Source organism: Zalophus californianus, chromosome 12 (assembly GCF_009762305.2).
Source record: "Zalophus californianus isolate mZalCal1 chromosome 12, mZalCal1.pri.v2, whole genome shotgun sequence".
In the NCBI taxonomy this organism is placed as follows: Eukaryota; Metazoa; Chordata; class Mammalia; order Carnivora; family Otariidae; genus Zalophus; species Zalophus californianus.
This window is the reverse complement of record NC_045606.1, coordinates 20,583,879-20,601,783: the sequence shown is the minus strand read 5'-3', so window position 1 is coordinate 20,601,783 and position 17,905 is coordinate 20,583,879. Positions and strand designations below refer to the sequence as shown.

The following is a 17,905-nucleotide window of genomic DNA, read 5'->3' as shown; positions in this document are numbered from 1 at the left end:
CATGGTGTCAGCTTCCTGTGTGTCTTTCCAGAAATATTTTACACAGGCAGATATGAATAGTCTCCTTCTCATGAATGGTAGAATGACTTAATACTGTTCTGCACCTTGCTTTATTCACTTAATATCTCTTGATCTTTCCGTATCACTATAAAATAGATTCCTCATTTTTTTAAAGATTTATGTATCCACTTGAGAGAGGGAGCAAGAGTGCAAGCAGGTGAGGAGGAGAGGGAGAGAGAGAACCTCAAGCAGACTCCTCACTGAGCACGGAGCCGGATGTGGGGCTCGATCTCACGACCTTGAAATCATGACCTGAGCTGAAACCAAGAGTCAATACCAAACCGACTAAATTACCCAGGCATCCCCTGTTTTGTTTTTTAAACAGCTGCATACATGCCATTATATGGATGCTTATAATTTGTCTAGCTGGTCCCAACAGTGCTGCATTGGGGATTAATGTAAGAATTATAAAGCATTTAGAATAAGGGACTCCATAGATACCTACAATTACCTTTTAAATCAATCTCACACTTACTTCCTTTTACCTGCTCCATTTCTCAATGCCTTGGGTCTCCATTCATTCATTCAATACAATTCTACTGACTCTCTACCTCCATGTTTGGGGCTGTCACATCCAAGAGGCTTAGAGATCAATAAGCTATGGCACATGTCCTCAGGACCCTTGTCATCTAATGTCTTTGCAGCATTCTACCTCCTTTTAAGGATTTCTTACAGGTGGGTAGAAGCATATGGAATGATAGAGCATATAGGGGAACACAGAAAGTTCCAGGGATGGGAGCGAGAGATTGTCGGCAAGGAAATATTTAGAAAACGAGATCAAGGGCCTTTGATATATAAATCATGATTTTTTTCCTTATAAAATATACGAACATCATGGAAATTTGGAAATTTTCCATTTTTCTCATGCATAAATAATACATACTGAATGTAGATCATGAGTACATACATTTGTGCATATATATTTACATGGCTGGATATTGTCCTAAAAGTTTTGCATTAAAATGTTTGTTTTTAAAGATTTTATTAATTTGAGAGAGGGAGAGAGAATTTGAAGCAGACTCCACACTGAGCATGGAACCAGACGCAGGGCTCTATCTCAAGATCCTGAGATCATGACCTGAGCCAAAATCAAGAGTCAACACGCAACTGAGCCACCCGGCACCCCTACATTAAAAATTTTTTACTTACCATGATATCATAAGCATTTTGCCACATTAATAAACAACTTCAGAAGCATAATTTTTAATGGTTGCTTAATATTTTCTAATATACATATACAATGATTTAGTTAACCGCCTTCCTTATTATTAGATGCTTCGGCTACTTTAAGTAAGCTCTACGCCCAATGTGGGGCTTGAAATCACAACCCTGAGATCAAGAGTCACATGCTCTACTGAGATAGGCAGGCAACCCCAAATTTTTGCCATTACAAGTGGAATTCTGGTTTTGATCTGTGTGAGTTCATATGCAATAGTAATCAAAAAAAGTTCACCTTTAAACAATGTCAATACTCAAGTATTGGGTAACTTACAAAGTGAGTATATAAAAACTATAAATTGACTTAAAATAATATGAATGGTAGACATTTATGTGAGCTTCTTTATACACAATAATGAACATAATTACAGCAGTTAAGATTTACTGAGACTGTGGGATTAAAGACTCACAGCATCCACGTGAGGTAAGAATTATCCACGTTTTTCAGATGACGTATCTGAGGCTCTGATAGGATAAGTACAGCCACGAGGGGATTCAGGTGTGCTGATTTCAGAAATCAGGCACGTGTGCAATGCTGCCTCATTAACAGTGTGTCAGATTGATCTTGCCAGAATGTTTATCTGATGTTACTTAAATGATATTAATTATAGGCATGTATTCTCACTTGTGATTTGCTGCCTATGAAGCATGGTGGTTTTTAAGCACATTGGAAGGCTTCAGAGAGGATACTGGATTTGAAGCCGCTCTTGGATAACGGGTAGAAGGCAGAAGGAAGGGCATGTGATTCTGCACCAAGATGTGAAAAGTAAAAAAACAAAATGTTCATAGAACACCAAAAGCACGGGTAGAAATCCTGTTTTAAGTGGTTACAGAAAATGAAACTGGAGAGGTTGAACAGAGCCAGGTGTTATAGGACCGTAAAGGGCAGGCTCTAGGCTCCAAATGAGTCCATATGCTCTAGTTATTTGACTCTACTCCCATCCTTTGTTCTATATAGAACCACCTGCTATGGAAAAATTACTCAATTCCATTAAAAAATGAAGCCCCTCTAACACTGATTTGCTGTGACTCCCTCAGTTGATAAATTCTAAGATTTATTTTTTTAGCTGGAACACTTGAAAGATCATTAATACTCACAAGATATGCTTCCAGAATCTTCTTTGGGGTAAAAAGCTCAGCAATTCAAATTGGTGCTTAGATTTGAGTGACAGATATTTTAATAAGAAAAAGTTCTGAGGGTTGCGTGGGTGGCTCAGTCGGTTAAGCGCCTGCCTTCAGCTCAGGTCAAGATCCCCATTCAGCAGGGAGTCTGCTTTTCCCTTTCCCTCTGCCCCTTCCCACTGCTTGTGCTCTCTCTCTGTCAAATAAATAAAATCTTTAAAAAAAAGTTCTGAACTTTAAGTAAAAACAGAAGAAGAATCTACTGGTTTACCAGTCATTTCTTTTTCTAAAATGGTAACTTCAGGTCATAATAATACAGACACAATAAAACTGCAAATATTATGGGAAGGTTAGTTATGAAAAGCAACAGTTTTCCACCCCTCTTCTCCCCAAGTGTAGCCTTATTCCTTGAAGCAACTATTTTCTTTTTTAAAAGATTTTATTTATTTGTTTGACAAAGAGAGACACAGCGAGAGAGGGAACATGAGCAGGGGGAGTGGGAGAGGGAGAAGCAGGCTTCCCGCGGTGCAGGGAGCCCGATGTGGGGCTTGATCCCAGGACCCTGGGATCATGACCTGAGCCGAAGGCAGACACTTAACGACTGAGCCACCCAGGCACCCCAAAGCAACTATTTTCTTAAAATCATTTTTGTTTTTAGTTCCTTTGGTGGATTTATTTTGAACTCTACATCAGCATTTCTTAAAAAGTGCTAATAGTACTCTGGTTAGGACTTGTGTGGAACTCTCTTGTGCATTTAGCATCTTTGTCCCTGACACTAAATGCTAGCAGCACCCTTCAATCACTTTGACACATTTCCAAATCTCTAAGATTGAGAACTATTTCCTCGAAAAGTTAAAAACAGAACTACCCTATGACCCAGCAATTGCACTACTAGGTATTTATCCAAAGGATACAAAAATAGTGATTTGAAAGGACACGTGCACCCCAATGTTCACAGCGGCAATGTCCACAGTAGCCAAACTATGGAAAGAGCCCATGTGTCCATCGACAGATGAATGGAGAAAGAAGTTGTGGTATACACACACACACACACAATGGACTATTACGCAGCCATCAAAAAAATGATATCCTGCCATCTGCAATGACGTGGATAGAACTAGAGGGTATTATGCTAAGTGAAATTAGTCAAAGAAAGACAAATATCATATGATCTCACTCATATGTGGAATTTAAAGATTTTATTTATTATTTTTCATTTATTTGACAGAGAGAGCACAAGCAGAGGGAGAGGGAGAAACAGGCTCCCCGCTGAGCAGGGAGCCCGATGCGGGACTTGATCCTAGGACCCCAGGATCATGATCTGAGCCGAAGGTAGACGTTCAACCATCTGAGCCTCCCAGGTGTCCCATATGTGGAATTTAAAAACCAAAATAGATGAGCATAGGGGAAGGGAAGGAAAAATAAGATAAAAACAGAGAGGGAGGCAACTCATAAGAGACTCTTAACTCTAGGAAACAAACTGAGAGCTGCAGGAGGGGAGGTTGGTGGGGGGATGGGGTAACTGGGTAATGGACATTAAGGACAGCACTTGATGTAATGAGCACTGGGTGTTATATGCAACTGATGAATCACCACATTCTACCCCTGAAACTAATAATACACTATATGTTAACTAAATTGAATTTAAATAAAAAAATCTAAAAAATATATTTAACTTTGAGTACTACTATTCTAAGTAATAGAATGATACAGCTATTTTTTTTTTGGATCTTTTTTGCCTTTTTTTAAAATTTTTATTGTTAATCACCATACATTACATCATTAGTTTTTGATGTAGTGTTCCATGATTCATTGTTTGTGCATAACACCCAGTGCTCCATGCAGAACGTGCCCTCTTTAATACCCATCACCAGGGATACAGCTATTTTTTAAATCATTGAATTTAGACATCTGTGAATGCTTACCATTAAAAATGAATATTTAAGTCTAGTTCTCATTATTTTTGCTAGATTGTATTACTATTTAAAAAAATTGAGAGAGAGAGAGCATAAGTAGGGGGAGGGTTAGCAGACTCCCTGCTGAGCAGGGAGCCTGATGCGGGGCTCGGTCCCAGGACCCCGGGATCATGACCTGAGCAGAAGGCAGACGCTTAACGACTGAGCCACCCAGGCATCCCTGTACTACTATTTTAATTTGTTTATTTATATAACAAATATAGGCAAATTCTTTCTCTTACCTCCTTCCGGAATTTCTATTAGACATTCGTTGGCACGTCTCATTATATCATTGTGTTTTTTAACCTCTGACATTTCCCATCTTTTTATCTCAATGACCTGATTCCAGACAGTTTTCTCAGATTTGGCTTCTAATTTACTAATTTACCTTTGGCTCCAATATGTTGTTTAGCTAGAACATTAATTTAAAAAAATCAATGTCTGTATTTTTTATTTCTGTATCTTCTTTTTGAAATATGCTGGTCTTTTTTTCATAGTGTAGTATTTTCCCTTGTTTGGATTCTTTTTATCTCTTTAATAATTTTTAAAACACTTAAGATTTTGTTGATATATTTCCATTATCTTTTATTCTTGAGGATCTAATTCTTCTATTTGTTTTTGTTTTTTTTTTTAAGGATTTTATTTATTTGACAGAGAGAGACACAGGGAGAGAGGGAACACAAGCAGGGGGAGTGGGAGAGGGAGAAGCAGGCTTCCCGCTGAGCAGGGAACCCGATGCGGGGCTCGATCCCAGGACCCTGGGATCATGACCTGAGCTGAAGGCAGACGCTTAACGACTGAGCCACCCAGGCGCCCCTAATTCTTCTATTTGTTTTCTTTGCTGATACTCCCTTATGGTTGTGGTAGGTTCGTCTTTTTTTAATGGACCATACTTTACTTTTTTAAAGATTTTATTTATTTGAGAGAGAGAGAGTGAGCCCAAGAGGGGGTAAGGATCAGAGGGAGAGGGAGAAGCCGGCTCTCCAAGGAGCAGAGAGCCTGATGTGGGGCTTGATCCCGAGACTCTGGGATCGTGACCTGAGCTGAAGGCAGATGCTTAACCAACTGAGCCACCCAGGTGCCACAGTTGGCAGGTTTTTAAAATAGTGAGCTCATATTAAATGGGAGAAGGGGTGGTTCCTTTAGGCCTGAGGCCATGTCTTCTTTCCAGGTTTGCATGTATGACCCCATCCCTACACCTTATGGTTTTTTTCCCACAAAGAAACTCCTATGGGGTGTGTTGAGTATGAGCTTGCACTTACTGTTCTTTTAAAACAGTTTTCTGCATTCTTCTGGTAGTCTTTATTTAAAGTTTATCTTTTGTTTTTGTGTGTTTGTACATATGAGTCAGCTTAGTCCATGTTGCCAGAAGTCCCATTATTATAACTACATTAAAATTGTTCATTACTTGTTCTATCTATTGAATAGAATTAAAGTCATTCTAGGGCACCTGGGTGGCTCAGTCGTTAGGCATCTGCCTTCAGCTCAGGTCATGATCCCAGGGTCCTTGGATTGAGCCCCACATTGGGCTTCCTGCTCGGCGGGAAGCCTGCTTCTCCCTCTCCCACTCCGCTGCTTGTGTTCCCTCTCTCGCTGTGCCTCTGTCAAGTGAATAAATAAAATCTTAAAAAAAAAAAAAAGAATTAAAGTCATTCTTCTTGGAGCTCACTGATTACTTGACCTAATTTGTATTGATTTCTTTCTGAGCCTGGTGCACATCTGTCAGCCTAGGATTTATTTTAATTGCACTTGGGGAGTTACACTCTTTCTTCTTCCACACTTTCCTCCTTCTCACTTTCTACCCTCATTTTGCTGGAACACATCCTTAGGTAATTGATTCGGAAAGGGTACCTGGAAGCAAAGGGCCTAAATCTTTGAATGTCTGAAAATGTCTTCATGTCATCCTCATACCTACTGGATAATTTCACTGGCAATAGAATTTTAAGTTCAAAATCATTTTCCCTCATAATTTTTATTTTTTATTTTTTAGAGAGAGAGAGTGTGTGCGACCAGGGATAGAGGCAGAGGGAGAGGGGGAGAGAATCTTAAGCAGGCTCCATGCTCTCAACACAGAGCCCAATGAGGGCCTGATCTCATGACTCCGAGATCATGACCTGAGCTGAAATCAAGAGTTGAAGGCTTACCGACTAAGCCACCCAGACGCCCCTTCACTCATAATTTTGAAGGCATTGATTTATTACATTTCAGTATCCAGTTCATTGATGAGAAACTTTATGTCAATCTTAAGTAACTTCATATTCCCTTTTAGAAACTAATTTTAGGAGCCTTGCTATATTCTTGATTCTGAAATCTTATAATGATTGTATATTTGTATGGATTTTTTTTCCATTCACTTGATGGATTCTTTTTATCTCCTACTTCTCAACTACAGGAATTTTTTCCTAGTATTTCTTTGTCAATCTCTTTCCCGCCATTTTTATTTTGTTTTGATTTTTTCTAGAGCTGCAATAGGTTGATATTGGACTTACTGGACTGCTCCTCTATGTTTTTTCATCTTTTCTAGCATATATATTCTCTGTCTCTTTGACAGATTTCTTAAACTTTTTTTTTCAATTCCAGTACAGTTAACATAGTGTTATACTAGAGTTCTTAAACTTTATCTTTTAGTCCTTCTAATAAGTTATTTTTATTATAGTAATCATTTTTTTAAAAAAATTTGAGACTATTTTGGTTTTCTGATTGTTCCTTCTTAAAAGAATTCTGTTTTTGTGTAAGGAAACTATCTTTTTAATCACTCTGAGGGTACCCAGATTTTTTAAAAACTATTTTAAATGATTTCCCTGAATGATCTCCCCTCTGGCATTAGTAACTGTTTATCTTTTTTTTTAAATGCTCCCTCATATGTTAGGTTATTCTTAGTTATATATTTATATTTATAAATTAAACACTTCGTTAACTTTTCTCATTTTCCTCCACTATCACATATCAAGTGTTTCCAGCGTAAGACCCTTCCCGGAACAATATGGTGATCAGGAGGCTTTGTGTACCAGAGTCGGCTCTGCTGAGTGCTTGCTTGATTTTAGGGTTAAGAGGCAAGAACTGGCTTGTAGGCTAGGGCCCACCCTCTTTCCAAGTGCTAGGAAGAAAAAGGATTTATCTATAATACCAAACTCACATTAGAAGCATGGCTTCATTTTAATTAATGCATAAGAATTTCCGTTAATCTTTCTGCCTTAATGCCTCTGCTCATGCCTGCTCTGTCTTTGCTGACTCCATGCCCAGAGCTTCTTTCTAGAAGATCGCTCTCATTCCCATGGCGGTCCTTCTTGCACTAATCCTTAGGTCTGTTTCATCATTTACTTTCCTCCAAACATTTGTCTATCTCATTCTCTTCTGAGTTCTTCCTATTCTTTGCACAATTTTATAGCCTTTTAAAAAGAGGTACAGGTTAGAGAGAAGGCAAAGCTTGTGCTTCATCCTTCACTTATTATTTTTTCATTTTGAAAATTGAGCAAGTGTGTGCTGAATTTTATGAGTCAAACCTTTTTTAATATAAAATGCATAGAAGTATGGAGAAGGATTTGAAAACATTTACCACAAAACTGTAAATAGAGGTTACGTTTGGATGGTGGAATAGTGGCTAATTTTATTTTGTTTTTATTTGTACTTTTTAGGATTTCCATAGCACACACTGTCATTTTTGTACAAATGTAATAAAAGCAAGTTGTAAGTGCCGATGATAGGAGTACAAGGGACTTTCTGTATCCTCGCAGAGGAGGTATCTGCAAAAACACAGGAGACCCTTGGCTGAAGAGTGAGAGTCATGTTCAGAGACCTCTCAGAACCCTAGGTTTGAGAATACCACTGAGAGATGGGTGTGGATAGGCTGCCTGACCGACCTAAGCTATCAGGTTTGTTTTTGTTACCTGCTTCACATATAACCCTAGAGGCAGGTACTATTTTCTCTGTTGCCAGTTAACATACCAGGCCCCCACTGAGAGCTGAAACCAGAACCACTGAGAGAGTCTGCTGTGGGAATCATACACGAGGGGCCAGGTGGGTAATGACAAGGACTGAAGTGAACCACGTGAGTCTGTGCCAATCTAGAGAGCATGTGCCAACCCAAAGTGGTTAGCTCCCACTCAGCTCTTGCTGAATACTGGCTTCTATTTAAAAATTCTCTTTATATTCAGGTTCAATTTACATATAGTGAACTGCACAGATCAGTGTGGTTTAATGAGTTCCACCATGCATTTCAGACTATTATGAATAGAAACTTTTCATCACCCAGAAATTTTCCTTGTGCTCCTACTTAGTTAATCCCTGCCATATCCCTAAAATCACCATGGTTTTGCCTATTCTGTAACTTCATATAAAGATTTATTTATTTGAGAGAGAGAGAGAGAGAGAGACGGGGAGGGGGGAGGCAGAGGGGTGGAGGGAGATGGAGAGAGAAACTTAAGCAGACTCTGCACTAGGCGCAGAGGCCAACGTGGGGCTTGATCTCAGGACGCTGAATCACCACCTGAACGGAAACCAAGAGTCGGATGCTCAACTGACTGAGCCACCCAGGCACCGCATTCCACAACTTCATATAAATAGAACATCCAATTTTTAAAGAGACCTTGAAACTACATTTTAACAAAACTATCATTTTTTCAATGTTACACAAGTATTTATAAAACAATGTGCAGACCCAAGAAAACACACAGGCTAAATTCAGCCAACCAGCAATGCGGCCCCTTTCTGCCTGGGCTACAGTAGAAACCAAGATATATTTTGTATATATTAATTTCTCTCACCATTGCTGGCTTTGGTACTACCTGACAGTTTTTATTCTTTAGCAACTAGTGCATTCTTTTTATTTTTAAAGATTTTTATTTATTTATTTGACAGAGAGAGAGAGAGCGCGCGCACACAAGTGGGGCGGGGGGCGGGGAGGGAGGCAGAGGGAGAGGGAGAAGCAGATTCCCCACTGAGCAGGGAGCCCAAGGCGGGACTCGATCCCAGGACCCTGGGATCATGACCTGAGCCAAAGGCAGATGCTTAATGACTGAGCCACCCAGGCGCCCCCTAGTAGTGCATTCTTTAAAAAGGAAGGGAGAGCCTCACCTGCAGGGTACCAAGCCAGCAAGGAGAATGGGAGACTGAATCCCACTCTATGGCCAGCCCTGGGGAGAAAGGAATCCCAAGGGAAAGAATGGGTAGGGGCTGATTTGTGAGGAAGGGAAAGCTGGAGACCACCCGGAGGGTGTAACAAAGAAGAAACAGATCCCAGGGCTGCTGGAATTTTGACTAAACAGTAAGAAACCTCATCTTCCTATCACTTCACAAGCATCCCTCTGAAAAGGCCCTAAAAGGCCCCATATGATTTTCAGCATTCTCCCAAGCTCCTGCCCCACAGCCACTTGCATTTCCTCCTACTTCCCACCTCGTCACTCTGCTCTAGCCACTGGGACCTCCCTGCTGTGGGCCAGGCACACACCTGACTCCGGCCCCGAGTTCCCCAGAACCTTCTCCTTCACCACCTTCAGGTCTGTGCTCAACACCGTTTTCTCAGCTGAAGCTTTTCCTAGTTACCTTATTTTAAAAAAATTGCCCACCAAACCCCTCCACTGCCTTCTCCCTAGCTTTATTTTTATCCATAGCACACATCACCCTCTGACCCACACTTACTTCATTCTCTGTCTGTCGTCTTCCCTTCGTGAGAATGAAAGCCAAAGGAGGACAGGCACAGAACAGGAATTCACATGACATTTGTTGAATGAATGAGTGAATTGAGGAGGAAAGGAAGGAAGAGATGAAAACCCCTGCTAGCTTTGGATTTGGTTGTTAAAAGTGTTCAATCAAATAGGGACTAGTTGAGGAAATTTTATCATTTCTAATTATCTTGCAACATTTCCACTGGATATTCTTTGCTAGTTACCTTGCAACATTTAATTGTTTTGAGAGAGTAAAGATTTAAAAGGCAAACAAATAATAATCCTAGGGCCCAGAACAACCCTAACAGTACTCATTAACTTCAAAAATTAGGTTTGTGGGAGGAAAAATGCTTAAACACATAACTGGGCATTTGAGTTAATAATTAAGTTTTTTACTTAAAGTTTTAACTTGAAGTTACGAGGACAAAACCCATCTTTTCATAGTACATTTACTCCTATCTTTCTTTTAATGATTTTATTTTTAAGTAATCTCTACACCCAATGTGGGGCTAGAACACATAATCCTGAGATCGAGATGCTCAGGATTGCTGAGATGCTCCACCAACTGAGCCAGCCAGGCACTCCACATTTACTCTATCTTAATTTATTTAAGAAGGTAAAGAATAAATTATGAAATAACAGCATGTGCCCAATATTACTAAATATTTGAGAATAATGATCAGCAATAAACATATAAAAATGAATCCAACACAAGATTTGTTTTTTAATGGCAGGGATGCAGCCAGCTCTAGGTACATGGAGAGGTCGGGACTGAGTTGGTTCTACAGGTCTGCATTCGATTTTTGATACCAGGTAAGGCCATTTCCTCTAAAACACAAAGGTAAAGAACTCCAGTGTCAGTAGCTTTCCTAAGCTAAGAAAAAAATATATTCCCCAACCCAAGACATCATGTAGAATTAGCCCAGGCCCTGGGGCTGGCCCATGCTGGATTAGACCAAGTGTGTCCAGGCTGCCAATTCACCTATGGAGACACCCTCTATCCACCATGTTTGGAAGACGGCAGGGAACATGCTGGAATCATGGGCCACAAGCCCATATTTTCCAACACACAGCAGGTGAAATACAATAATTTGCCCAAGTTTTGGAAAGCCTGAGAATAAACTTGTAGCAGCTCTAAGATCAACAGTAGAGAGAAAAGAAATGAAATGAAGTGTAGCTCCTTGCAATCCATGGGCTTTCTTACCCTTGGTCTATGTTTCCTCCTTAATGCCTTTCCCTCTTTTGTCAGCTCATGTCCGTTTCTCTTTTATTGATCTGACAGTCACACACGCACACTGTTTTTTTTTCTTCTTCTAAGTGTTTTGGGATGTGAAGGGCAGTAGGAGAAAAAAAGAGTAGAATAAACAGAAATAAATTCTATGGATTACAATTTAATAAGTTATATCTTTAAATCTAAGAATAATTTTCAAAGTGTGAACATCTGCAGAATTAACAACGGAATGGCAACAAGACTGGGTCCCAAACAAACGATTAAGGTAAACAATATGCTCTTTTTTTTCCTATCCCACTTCTGGTAACTGGATAGTCTACTACCTGAGAAGGTGTGAGGATCACCTTTTTTATCTTAGTTTGGACACAGAAGCTTACATTTCAGCAACGATCAAGGTCATCATCTTTATCCCTTGCTGACACTTTTCTCCCATACCCCTCACACACAGATCCCAGATCACCTCCAGGAAAAAATTTCAACAGGCTATTGAACACTGGGCATGGATACCCCAAGGAGAGAGATAATCGTCTCTGGCGACATTAGGAACAGCTAATCATCTTGGATAGGCAGAGTTACACCGAGTTCAGGCCATCAAAATGTACTGGGTGCTAAGGACTCGAAAAGCATTGTGGGAATACTGAACCAGTGAGAAGGCACAGCACCTTCCCTAAATAAACTGAAGTCACTGATGTGGACTGCTTCTTAGGAAGGCATGTTTAGGCTTGGTTACCACTGAGTCTATGTAATCCCGAGCCAGGCTATGTATAGAAGGGATTTTGTGGACCTGCTTTCTATCTTCAGGTGACATAATCTTAGAATCAGCTCTTGGTGATTTTTTAACCCAGTGATTCTCAATCTTGGCTGGACATTAGTGTTTCCTGGTAGGGGTTGGGAGGCTTTAAAAAAAAAAAAAGAGAGATGTCTGGGCCTGCCCCAGTCCAATTACATCAGAATCTCTGACCCAGTATTTTTTTTTTTAATAAACTCTCCCTGTGATTGAAATGCATAGAATTATACTTTAGTAGTTGAGAATCACTGATCCCATATGACAGAAAAAAAAAAAAAAGTGAATGTCCAAAGAATTTGACTTGTTACTTGCCCAAGATCACACACTTAGTTAAGGGCAGAGCTTGGATTAAAAACATGATCTCGGGGCACCTGGGTGGTTCAACTGGCTAAGAATCTGCCTTCAGCTCAGGTCACGATCCCAGGGTCCTGGGATCGAGCCCCGAGTCAGAATCTTCGCTCATCAGAGAGTCTGCTTGTCCCTCTGCACCTCACCCTGTTTGTACGTGCTCTCTCAAATAAATAAATAAAATCTTAAAAAAAAACCCAAACAAACCATGATCTCCACCAGTTTACTCATCCAGTTAATGTCGATCAATGGCACTCTAAGGTCGTGACCAACTATGTAGCTGTCACTCAATATGGTAAGTCAAAGCTGCTTCATAGCTAAGGATCAGTTAGGCTAGTCCCGATCCAAGTTAAAGAGAGTAAGCTGTGCTGCTTCTGGCATTCTCTCTCTTACCCTTTTCTTCCAAATTGTGGTTTATGATTCAGGACTCTGGAAATGTTAAGAAATCCTGTGCTACACATCAAATCCATCACTACCTATGACCCACTTTCCCAGTTTATTAGTTCCAGGGGGACCTACCTACCCGAGTCCAAAGTACAGCACAGAGGGCAGGGGCCAGGGACCCAGACGAGAGGTCTGGTACAGTTCAGCGAAACCTTGATTCGTAGGGCTGACAGCTGGAGAAGGGACAGCTAGCTCCTCGGCCCTAGGACAGAAGGAAGGAAAGTTAATCCAGTGGTTGCTGGTTTGTTCTTCGAAAGAAGTTACATCCGAAATGTTCCTTGAAGCTGTCCATTCATTCCTAATACCAATCAACTCTCTCCCAAGACGCAACTACTGCTATCACATAGTACTGAATATGGTAATGATGTAACACATACGCACACACCTCCTTCCTAAAGGTGAACATGAGTATGTGTGCGTGAGAGAGCAAGTTCAAATTTTGAATTCGACCATTCCCATCCTGAGCAATTCATGGTTATAACAGTTGGTATGTGAGAAACTGCCCTGAATGGGGCATCAGTACTGGGAGAAAAATCTCAGAAGCACTTTCCTTGAGAAGAATGAGAAAAAAATTAAAAAATGGGATTCATAATGTTCAAGACACAAGCTGATACTGATAAACTAAAAAATTAACAGGACTACTGTCTTTAGTCTTTTACAGATAATACATTTATTAATTCCTATTTACAGGACACTTTCTCAAAAGGCCAAGTATTTGTTCCATTCCAAAGTAAATTAAGTTTTAACCACTCAGTTTGTGGACTTACCCATATCCTCTCTTCACTTCCATTTCCGTGACTAAATCACTGCCCTGTTCTAAAGGGGGGTTTTATTCCTCTGAAAGATATGCAACATTTTGAATGCTGTGTGTTTTTTGTAGGGATAAAGTCCTTAGCTTAGGCCAGATTTTTAAAAAGACCTGTCCCCTCCCCGAACCCCTTTCCCCCCAACACAATTGTTTAAGAGGGTGAAGTCCAAAAGATGATGTACTTGATGATTGTTAGTATCCAGAGCAATGATGAATTGCTGAAAGATTTCCTGAAACTGGCCACTGGAGCTGTCTTCCAAAAGAATTGAAGGATTTCATGAAATTGGATCTATCTTCCAAAAGGAATGAACTTAGACAAAATAGAGTATGGGAAGCACCAGAGGATTACATTTACCCATGCCGACCTTATCTTCTTTTCTGCACAATTTCACTAGTTTTAAACTAAGGAAAATCACCATCCCCTCATTTTTGTTGATTTTGACTTTATTAATTCAATGATAGTGCAAACACTAGGGAAAATGGACATGCCTTCTTACTTAGTTATATTTCCTAGAAAATGTTTTATTTGGAATTAATAAAATGCAGACTACCTGCATTGGTAGAAAAACTTCAGAATGATTAAGATATCAAGGGACACACATTTAGAATGAGATGAAAACTCATTTTTTCCCCAGATTTCAAGCTACACTACAAAGCTCTAGACATCAAAACAGCATGGTACTGGCATTAAAACAGACACGTAGATCAACAGAACAGAGAGCCCAGAAATAAACCTACACTTGCGTGGTCAATTAATCTACAACAAAGCAGGCAAGAATATCCAATGAGGAAAAGACAGTCTCTTCAATAAATAATGCTGGGAACACTGGACAGCTACATGCAAAAGAATGAAACCGGACCACCTTCTCACACCACAATGAACTCAAAATGGCCCCAAACCATAAAACTCCTAAAAGAAAACAGGCAGTTGTCTCTGACATCAGCCTTGTAAAACTCAACTGGTTTTGATTTAAATTAAAGAGGCATCTACACCTGACAAGTCAGTCCACTGTTGTGGTGGTTTTAATTGGAAAATTCGTCTATCTTCCATTCTTCTGCAGCTCTTAGCAAAGTGCTTCACACGCAGAAGGTGCTCGAATACTTGCTGGATTGAGTCAATTCTTTGGTATCGCTCATAAATTAATGAGGAACTTGTAACTCTGTATAGTTTCAGAGTAGTTAAAGAGAGAAAAAAAGAAATGCTACGTAACAGGACTGGGGGCTCAGGTGTTACCTAACAGAGCAGAATGCTTTCCAGCAGAGCACTTAAGATATCAGTCATCTTACCTACGAATTCTTCACTCCGAGCTTTTTTCTAATGCAAATTAGTCTGACTTTCTCTCTCCTGCGTCTGGTCTCCTACCTGAAAGTCTTCTGAACAAAGAAATACTACCGTATTTAGGACAGCCTGGCAAAAACCTATTCCAAATTTCGCTTCAGAAAGTTGCATATTCAACTGTCCCTCTATTTCCAAGCTTACTTTCAGTGATGCAGATTATGTGCACTTATGGCTAATGCACATTGTTCCCAGTTCTCAGATAAGAAGAAGCCGAATCTCAGTGTCCCCCCACACCGAATTACCATTTTTGTTATTAGAGCTTCCCTTCACGATTTACCAACTCTAGACCCCAAACTGATCACGGGGAGGGAAAGAATCTACGCCCCCTCCCCCACAGCGTCCCTGACAGCTGCCTTCTTCACAGCTGCCAGACCCTTGTAGGTCTTCCACCTTCGCGGGCTCGACCCCCACCCGCGAACGCCCAGCAGGCGTCCCCGGCCCGCCCGGGCCAGAGAGCCCACTCCGTGAGGCAGTCACTGCGAGAAAACCGGTTTCCTGATCAATGGTCTTTCCTAAGTGTGAGGCAGGAGCTCGCCCGGGCCGCAGTATCGGACCCGCTACCAGGGCAGCGCGCCCCGCACCGGAGGCGTTCAGGAGGGAGCCGGAGCTTTAGGCAGGGGGCCACCACTACCAAATTTTAAAGCAGCAAGGCGCACCCCCTTCACGGAGCTGCGGAGACCGGCCAGACTTCGCGGCTGCTGAGGGGAGGCCCGGCCTCCGAACCACAGCTCCCCTGGCCGGGCACCGGGCCGCCCAGCGCGGGGACCCCACCGGTGACCCCGCGGGCAGCGCGCGGCCCCAGCGAGGAGGCCAAGGGCAATAATGAGATTTCCAAAACCGGAGGGGATACAAACAGGCGAGAAGCTAGCCTCGGCGGGGCAGGGCTGAGAGTGCGGAGCACCGGGAGGGCGCTGCAAGAAGCGGCGAGGAGCCAAGGGAGGCGAACGTCTCGTGAAAGTCCGTGCGGCCGCCGCAGAGGGGGAGATGGAGGGAGACGTTTCCAGAGGAAAGCACTTCTCAGACTTTATCCTGTCAGCGCTTAGAGACCGCCGAGGTGGGGCAAGTCTAAGTTGTTGCCTATTAGTTTTAGGAAGGAGTGAGAGCCAAAGAGACCCGAGAGGTAAGCCCGAGAGACAGCAGAGACGACTGCCTGGCCGGGGTGGGCCCGAGGCTCGCGCGCACTCACCGGCCGGCACTGCCCGGGGCTGCCCAGGGCCGAGCCGCCGCGCTCCGGAGCCCCTGCCGCCTCGACGCCGCGCCGCTGCGTCCGCGCGCGGCTCTCGGAGGAGGCGCCCAGCGCGCCGCCCGCAACCCGAGCCCGCCCCGCCCCGCCCCTCGCCCCGCCCCGCCCTTCGCCCCGCCCTTCGCCCCGGGACCCCGCGAGCCCAAGGGCTCCTCTCAAACGTCTAGAACTTCGGGAGCGTGCTTGGCGACCAATGCTCTGCTTGTGCAGCCCCCAAAAGTTACGGGACTGACACCCCACTTTCCCCTCGCACGACTCACAAACTCCTCAGGAGGGATTCGTGGAGCTTGGAGGTGGGATATGAGACAAGTTTAGACGGTCGAGGCTGAAGAAAGCACAATGAACAAGCGATATAGTATTCAAGTAGGAAACGTTGCTTATTATTTTTAAAATGGAAACATCCTAACATATATTCTCAAATACAGTGATTATGGAGACTCAGACTTGACAAGGAACATGGAGATGCAGAATGACACTCTAAAAAAAATGCTTTGATGAGCTGCTTTCGATGACCACCTTTTCTTGCAAATACTGACTCATGCAACAAGACCGTGCGCGACAGATTCTTTTTCAGGAATTCTAGTCAGAATTTACAAAACACCTTTTTTTTTTTGAAAAAAGGAAAAATTAAGTAAAGCAACAAAACATCCTATTTGGGAGAAAGGAATATATCTGGGGGAAAACGGAGAATGGAAAGAAAGAAGGGAGAGGAAGAGGAATGAAAGGAAAGAAGGGAGGAAGGAAGAAAGGAGGGAAAACCTGTTTTCTTTCTAACAACTGAGATGCAAGAGAGCACCGCAGCCAGAGGGCCTAAATCCTCAAAGGTGAGGGGTAGAAATGATTTCAACATAAAAACTTGCCCCTGGGGGCGCCTGGGTGGCTCAGTGGGTTAAGCGTCTGCCTTCAGCTCAGGTCATGATCCCACAGTCCTGGGATCGATCCCTGCGTCGGGCTCCCTGCTCCGCGGGAAGCTTGCTTCTCCCTCTCCCACTCCCGCTGCTTGTGCTCTCTCTCTCTCTCTCTCTCTCGCAAATAAATAAATACAATCTTAAAAAAAGAAAAAAAAAGGATCGTCTAGTCACTGCTCCAAGAATGGATTGCCACAGACCAAAATGGTTGCAGAGGAGAACCAGATGCTGGTTACTGCAATACTTCAAGTGGAAGAGAGGCAGAGCCTGTAAAGACTAGAACAACACAAACAAAACAGGGAGAGGAAAACTAGAGAGTAAAGGGCAAGACCATCACCAGATTTTATAAGAACTACAGAGATATTGCCTCTCCAGGGCTCGATCCCATGACCATGGCACCATGACCTGAGCTGAAGGCAGACGGACCGAGCCACCCAAACGCCCCTCTGACCCTTTTCTTAATGAAGTCTGGCTGTTCCAGATAATGTTTATGATATCTCTCAACTTTTAAAAATGTGTGTACATTTGGAACATGTTGTGATTTATTTTCCTTTTGTAAATAAATATTCACAATTGCTACCTAATTTTGCATTTATATTTTTGAGTTCTTTTTCTTAAAAGGAGTGCACCAAATTGTGGCAGGGATCATAAGCAGCATGGAGATAATAAGGACTTGAGAAGGAAGTGCCATGCAAAGATTGGGCATAATACATTAATATCATTGTTTCTGCCTTAAACAGTGCCCGAGTATCTCTTTCAACTGAGAATCAAGTCCATTT

The 17,905-nt window shown here is 42.1% G+C and overlaps 1 protein-coding gene across 1 annotated transcript in view; it reads right to left on the bottom strand.

Annotated features, from left to right (window-relative positions):
* The window catches only part of SLC26A5 (solute carrier family 26 member 5), a 57,345-nt gene extending 41,088 nt beyond the window's left edge, over positions 1-16,257 (bottom strand). The window contains exons 1-3 of the mRNA XM_027573712.2: positions 16,162-16,257; positions 12,908-13,030; positions 11,223-11,331 (exon numbers count right to left, since the gene is read on the bottom strand). The gene's annotated coding sequence lies outside the window, so the exon portion shown is untranslated. The remainder of the gene's footprint in view (positions 1-11,222; positions 11,332-12,907; positions 13,031-16,161) is intronic.
* Between the last annotated feature and the right edge of the window lie 1,648 nt (positions 16,258-17,905).